A 7,617-nucleotide genomic window follows, 5' to 3' on the forward strand; every position below is an offset into this window, starting at 1 on the left:
TCAGCATGGACGGGGTCAGGGCAAGTCAGCAGGAAACTGTAGGCCACATCCGAGCAACTGAGGACCCTGGATCCTGACTCAACAGGCTGGTGGCATAGCAGGCCAGTGGTGAAACTCACGAGCACCAGCTGAGAGGGCAGGCTGTCATCTGGAGGGCCACCCACAGGAAAGCCGCAACCAGGCCTGGTCATTCCAGTGCACCAGGAACAAGCCCAGGGCAGTGAGAAATCTACAAGCCACAGAGGCCTCAGTGTTGAAAGCCAGTGACACAGCCCCTATACCCCAGTACAAGAAGCTTGAAACAGGGATCCTAGTGCCCCCAGAGTAGATCTCAACTTTAAAAAAAAAACTGCAATATGAATAAGAAACAAAAAAGAGCTCTTATCATTGAGAGCTTCTGCATCACCAGGGAAGAGGCAAACGCAAACTCAGATGATGACGATACTCTCAAATTGCCTACAGGTGAAGCGTCAAGAGGGAAGATGAATTGGTCTCAAGAACAAAAAGCCTTCTTGGAAGAGCCCAAAAAGGATTTTAAAAATCAATTCATGGGGGCAGCTAGGTGGCGCAGTAGATAAAGCACCAGCCCTAGATTCAGGAGTACTTGAGTTCAAATCCGGTCTCAGACACTTGATACTTACTAGCTGTGTGACCCTGGGCAAGTCACATAACCCCCATTGCCCCGCAAAAACAAAAACAAAACAAAACAAAACAAAACAAAAATCAATTCAGAGAGGTAGAAGAAAAAATGGGGAGAGAGCTCAAAAAGGATTGTCAAAATCAGATGAGAAAGGTAGAAGAAAAAATGGGGAGAGAAATGAAAGCAACACAAGAAAATTATGAAAAAAGAATCAGCAGCTTGGAAAAGGAAGCACAAAGATTGACTGAAAAAAACAATTCCTTAAAAAATTCATCTGACCAAATGGAAAAAAGATACATAATCTCACTGAAAAAACAATGCCTTTTAAAATTGGACAGTAAGTTTATAAAATAATTATTGAATCATGATTTTTTATCATATTGGCTCAGCCTAGACATGAGCAATTAATGTTTCTCCAATTGTTTATATTTGACTTTATCTGTGTGAAGTGCTTATAGTTCTGTTCATACAGTTCCTAGGTTTGTCTTGGCAGTTGTTGTTATTAATGTTGTTTCTGAGTCATTCATTCGGTCATGTCTGACTCTTCATGATGCCATGGACCATAGTATTCCAGGCCTTTCTATCCTCTGCTATCTCTCAAAGTCTGTCCAAGTTCATGTTCTTCTTGAAGTCTGTCTAAGTTCCTTTCCTCTGTTTCCATATACTATCTCATCCTCTCCCACCCCTTTTTCTTTTCCTTTAAATTTTCTTAACATCAGGGTCTTTCCCCATGAGTCCTTTCTTGTCACTCTGTGGTCAATATTTAAACTTTAGCTTCAGTATTTGAGCTTCCAGTGAATAGCCTGAATTAATTTCTGTAAATATTCAGTGATTTAGTCTCCTTGCTATCCAAAGGAATCTCAAAAGGCTTCTCCAGAATCACAACTTGAAAGCATCTATTAAGCAGTACTCAGCACTCCCTGTAGTCCAATTCTCACAGCCATATATTACTACTGGAAAAAACATAGCTTTGACTATATGGACCTTTTTCCACAAGGTAATATCTTTGCTTTTAAGTGTGCTGTCCGAATTTGCCATAGCTTTACTTCCAAGGAATAAGCATCATTTAATTTCATGGCTTCAGTCTCTGTCTGCAGTGATCTTTGAGCCTAAGAATATAAAAATCTGACATGGCTTCCTTATCTTCTCTCTCTATTTTTCAGGAAGTGATGGAACCAGTTGCCAAGATATTAGTTGTTTTTTTTTTTTTAATGTTAAGCTTCAAACCAGCTTTTACATTATCCTCTTTCACCCTCATCAAGAGGCTTTTTAATTTCTCTTCACTTTTTGGCCATCAGAGTAGTATTGTCTTCATATATGAGATTGTTGATATTTCTCCTGGCAGCTTTAATTCTGGCTTTTGATTCATCTAACCTGGCATTTTGCATGATATACTCTGTATAAAAATTAAATAAACAAATATGCAGCTTTTTTTAAATTCTATGTTGTACTTTCTTAGGAATTAGAATCCCAATGTTATACTGTCTGTTATGATTTTATTTTATTTTATTTTATTTATTTTGTTGTTGTTGTTGTTGAGGCAATTGGGGTTAAGTGACTTGCCCAGGGTCACACAGCTAGTAAGTGTCAAGTATCTGAGGTCGAATTTGAACTCAGGTCCTCCTGACTCCAGGGCTGGTGTTCTATGCACTGCGCCACCTAGCTGCCCCTGCTGTTATTTTAAATGGGATTTTTCTGTCTCCTCCTTTGGGATGTTATTTGTAATATATAGAAATGCTGATGATTTATGAGTTTATTTTATATCCTGCAACTTTGCTATAGTTAATTATTTCATCTATTTGTTTACTTCATTTCCTAGGATTCTCTGAGTATACCGTCATCATCTACAGAGAGTGATAGTATTGTTTCTCATCGTCTGTTCTAATTCCTTCAATTTGTTTTTCTTGTCTTTTTTGCTATAGCTAGCATTTCTAGTACAATATTGAATAATAGTGGTAATAATGGGCACCTTTACTTCACCCTTGATATTATTAGGAAGTCTATCTTATCCCTATTATAGATAACGCCTGCTGTTTTAAATAGATACTATTTATCACTTCAAAGAAAGCTCCATTTATTCCTATTCTTTCTAGTGTTTTTAATAGAAATGAGTGTTTTATTTTGTCAAAAGCCTTTTTCAGCATCTGTTGGGATAATGATACAATTTTTTGTTTTTGTTACTGATATGGTCAGTTATTCTGATAGTTTTGCTAATATTGAACCAATCCTGCATACCTGGCATAAATCCCACCTGATTACAGTATATGATCTTTGTGATGATATATTACTGTTATCTCCTTGCTAGTATTTTATTTAAAAACATTGCATCAATATTCATTAGAGAAATTGGTCTGTAGTTTTCTTTCCCTGTTTTTGTTCTTCCTGCTTTAGGGATCAGCATCATATTTGTGTTATAAAATGATTTTTTAGGACATCTTTGCCTATTTTTTCCAAATAGTTTATATAGTATTGGAATTCATTGTTCTTTTGAATATTTCTTCTTCTGTTAATCTGAGCAATTTATATTTTTGTAAATATTCCTCCATTTTGCTTAGAATGTTAGACTTATTGGAAAATAACTGTATAATAGGTATTAATAATTGATTTAATTTCCTCTTCATTGGTGATAAGTTTACCCTTTTCATTTTTGATAGCAGCACTTTGGTTTTTTCCTCCTTTTTAATCATATTAACCAATGATTTATCTGTTTTGTTGAGTTTTTCATAAAACCAGGTCCTAGTTTTATTTATTATTTCAATGGCTTTCTTACTTTAAATTTTATTAATCTCTCCTTTGATTTTCAGGAATTTCAATTTTGTGTTTGATTAGGGGTTATTAATTTGTTATTTCTTTAGTTTGATTTAGTCGTATGTCCAATTCATTGATCTGTGCTTTCTCTATTTTATTGATATAAGTTTTAGAGATATAAATTTTCCCCTATGCACTACTTCAATAAATGTTAATGTATTGTCTCATTCTTGTCATTCTTTTTAGTGAAACTATTATTTCCAAGATTTGTTCTCTGACCTACTTATTCTTTAGGATTAGATTATTGTTTCCAATTAATTTTTAATTTGTTTCCATAGCCTGTTATTACATTATGGTTTTAAAAGGATGCACTTTATATGCCTGCTTATCTGCATTTGGTTGTGGGATTTTTATGCCCTAACACACGGTTAATTTTTGTGTAGTTGCCATGTACTACTGAAAAAAAAAGGATATATGGAGGATGAAATTCTTTAAAAAGCGAAAATAAATATTTTTGTTGAACTTGAAAAGTACACAAAAATTAATACAATAATGTAAAACTTCACTTAGATTTTGGAGACACCTAATATATAATAAAATGGAAAGTGGTTAGTTGGGGGAAATTATTCATATTGTAAAGTTGCTATCTAGCTATACTGTCTAAAATAACTAATGAGTGGTCGCCAATAAATTAGAAGCTTTAGCAAGAGTTTAGACTTTTAAGCATTTATTAAAGAGCATTAGGATCTAATGATCAGAGAGAAAGGTAAAAATCTAACTATTTCTAAGAGACCCCATCATCCGACCTGCTATAGTGAGGTCAGGAACAAAAAGGATCCAATGCTTCCTTCCTCCTCCCAGAAGCCCCTTCTCGAAAACCAAGACAGCCCATACACACAAACACACAAACACACACACACACACACACACACACACACACACACAAACCCCTCCAAGTTAATTGGCTGATAGCTTTGATAGACAGTACCCACAAACAAACATCACTTCCTGATGCCAAGGAACTGACCTTCCAAGCCACATGGCTTGCCCTCAGATGCCTTCTCCTCATGGCGGAACTTTGCTACAGTAACTCAACAGCAGGTGGCACACTCCAATTGTTACAATATCAAAGGTTTGCAATCTAGATGCCACCTTCGATTCTTCACTCTTTCTCACTGCCCAAATATAATCATATAATCTGTTGTCAAGCCTTGTCTTTTCTGCCTTCATATAATCTCTTTTATTTGCCTCCTTCTCTCTTCTGACATTGAAATCACCCTATTCAGGCCCTATATCACCTCAATACTAGACTATGGCAATAGTTTTTTGGTTGGTCTCCTTGCCCCAAGTCTCACTACATTCCAATCCATCCTCCATTCAGCTGTCAAATTCATCTTCCTAAAGCACAAATTTGACCACATCACCTCCCCCCTACCCATTCAATAAACTCTAGTTGTTTCCTATTGCATTTATGATCAAATATAAAAATCCCCTGTTTGGCATTTAAAGTCATTCCTAACCTGGTGCCTTTGTACCTTTCCAGTCTTCTTAAACCTTGTTCCCTTCCTTCCTGTATGTATGTATGTACATATGTATATGTGTACATGTATATAAATACACATTTGCTATATAGTCCAGTGACTTGCTCTTGCTGGCACAGGACACTCCATCTTCCGACTTGAAGCATTTTCACTGGGCATTCCCATGCATCAGATGTTCTCTCTCCTTGTCTCCACCTCCTACTCCTAGTTTTCTTCAAGTGTCACCTTCTAAAAGAAGCCTTTCCCAGCCCTCAATCTTAGTGCCTTCTTTCTTAGACTATAACATATATTTGAGTTTAAAAAGGCCAGAGGCATCCACTGCATCCTGGGCCATCATCAGTTGTCCTGACTTTTGTCTTACCATTTGTACTCCAATGACTAGGAGACAAAACGAGACGGAGAACTTTGGAACTCTGCATTACTACATGCATGTGTGTACACATAAATGTGTATGTATAGACATACATACACACATGTATGTGTGTATACACGTAGAGAGAATGGGTGCATAGTTGTCTGCATGTTGTCTCTCCCACTAGACTGTGATCTCCTTAAGAGCATGGAATGATTTTTCTTTTGTTCTGTTTTGCCTTTTTTTGTAGGTATCCCCAGTGTGTAGCATAGTACCTGGCACATGATAAACATTTAATAAATATTCATTGACCAGGAATGAATAAAATATGCAAATTTTAAAACCCTGAAGTTGTCCCTCACTCCTAGGAAACTGACAGAAATGACAAAAGATGGGACTAGTCCATGTTGGAGCAATTTTGGAAAACAAACACTAATACATTGTTGGTAGATCTGTGAATTGGCACTACTCAGAAACAAGTTCACATCATACAACTAAAGTTGATACATTTTCCCTTCCTTTGTTTGACCCAGAGATTACTGATGTCCCAAGGATATCATTGATCTCCTAGACTGACCTAAGAAGCAATCTATGGGGAAGCTAGGTGGCGCAGTGGATAAAGCACCGGCCCTGGATTCAGGAGTACCTGAGTTCAAATCTGGCCTCAGACACTTACTAGCTGTGTGACCCTGGGCAAGTCACTTAACCCCCATTGCCCTGCTAAAATTAAAAAAAAAAGAAAGAAAGAAAGAAACAATCTATATATGCTGGAACATTTAATGAAATGCTTTTTGTGGTAACAAAGAACTAGAAATAAATATGATCTCTATCACTTGGGGCATGACTAAACAATTGGGTGTAATGAAATATTACTAAACTATAAGAAGTGAACACAAAAAAGAGTAGCATGGAAAGGCATAAATTGGTGCAAAGTGAAGTGAATCAGCAAAAACCATATACATTTTGGCTATAACAACACAAATGGAAACAACAAACAACTTAAACTGAATAATGCAAAATTATAAAGATCAAGATTTGTCCCTTAGAAGAGATAGAAGATCCCCTCCCCCAGCTCTTTGCATATCTGGGGCTCTTAAGGTGTTGAATGTTGCATATGGTGTCAGATTATTTTTTTGATCTGTCAGTTGATTTTTCTGAAGTTTTTCTTCCTCTTTAAGAAAAAGTTCTTTGTTACATGGGATGATTTTCTGAGATTTGGCTAGAGGAGAAATGCAAGAAGAAACAGGCAATGTAGAAACAGAAGATAAAAATTTAAATCTTTCTTTTTTTCTTTAAAATATATTTTCTTTTTTATTATGAACTTAATCATCAAAAAACATGAACATTTCAGTAGAAAAAGGGCAAAAAAGGATTGTGTATTAAATTGTATCTTCTATTATGTAACAAAAAATATGGAATAATTCATGAATTTACATGTCATTGTTGAGTAAGAGCCATGCTAATCATACCTGTATTATTCCAATTTTAGTATATGTGCTGCTTAAGTAAGCATGGAATGGGCTGTACACCCATTGAAGCTATCCTTAATGAAAATATAAGAATATAAACAGGTTTTTGCAGAGAACTTTGTATATTAGAACCCACTTTTGTGATTATATACTTTCCTTAAAGGTATAGAATATAGAAAATCCTTCTGTATCCATTGTTTCCATACTTTAATAAAAGTATTTGACTAAAAACAAAATATGGTGTCTCCCATGCATATGTTAAAATTTATCAGAGACTATGACAAAATTAAATATTCAAAAAACTTTTTTGCAGTGTTTCACTGACTGTTGACATCAGCAGGGAACAAGCTCAGCAAAAGGTTTTTGGGGGGTTTTTTCCTGGTATTTTTTTTTTCAGATACATTTAAAGATAGTTTTCAACATTCATTTTCATAAGATTTTGAGTTCCAAATTTTTCTCTCTCTTTTCCTTCCCTCCTCCCTTCTCAACACAGCAAGCAGTCTGATATAGGTTATATATGTACAATCACATTAAACATATTTCCACATTAGTCATGTTATGAAAGAAGAATCAGAACAAAAGGAAAAACCTCAAGAAAGGAAAAAAAACCAACCAAAAAGTAAAATTAGTATGGTTCAATCTGCATTCAGATTCCACAATTCTTTTTGTAGATGGGGAGAGTATTTTCAATCATGAGTCCTTTGGAATTGTCTTGGATCATTGTATTGCTGAGAAGAGCCAAGTCTATCACAGCTGATCACACAATTGTTGTTACTGTGTACAGTGTTCTCCTGGTTCTACTGACTTCATTCAGCATCAGTCAACTTAACTCTTTCCAGGTTTTTCTGAAATCTGCCTGCTCATCAT

At 35.6% G+C, this 7,617-nt stretch overlaps 1 protein-coding gene and 1 non-coding gene across 2 annotated transcripts in view; one reads left to right on the forward strand and one right to left on the reverse strand.

Annotated features, from left to right (window-relative positions):
- ADAMTSL1 (ADAMTS like 1) overlaps positions 1 to 7,617 on the forward strand; it is a 1,070,304-nt gene that overhangs the window by 541,945 nt on the left and 520,742 nt on the right. The window lies entirely within an intron of this gene.
- LOC122737679 lies at positions 6,688 to 6,794 on the reverse strand. Its single transcript, XR_006354485.1, has one exon. It is a non-coding gene; the product is annotated as a U6 spliceosomal RNA (small nuclear RNA).

Source organism: Dromiciops gliroides, chromosome 1, assembly GCF_019393635.1.
Source record: "Dromiciops gliroides isolate mDroGli1 chromosome 1, mDroGli1.pri, whole genome shotgun sequence".
Lineage (NCBI taxonomy): Eukaryota > Metazoa > Chordata > Mammalia > Microbiotheria > Microbiotheriidae > Dromiciops > Dromiciops gliroides.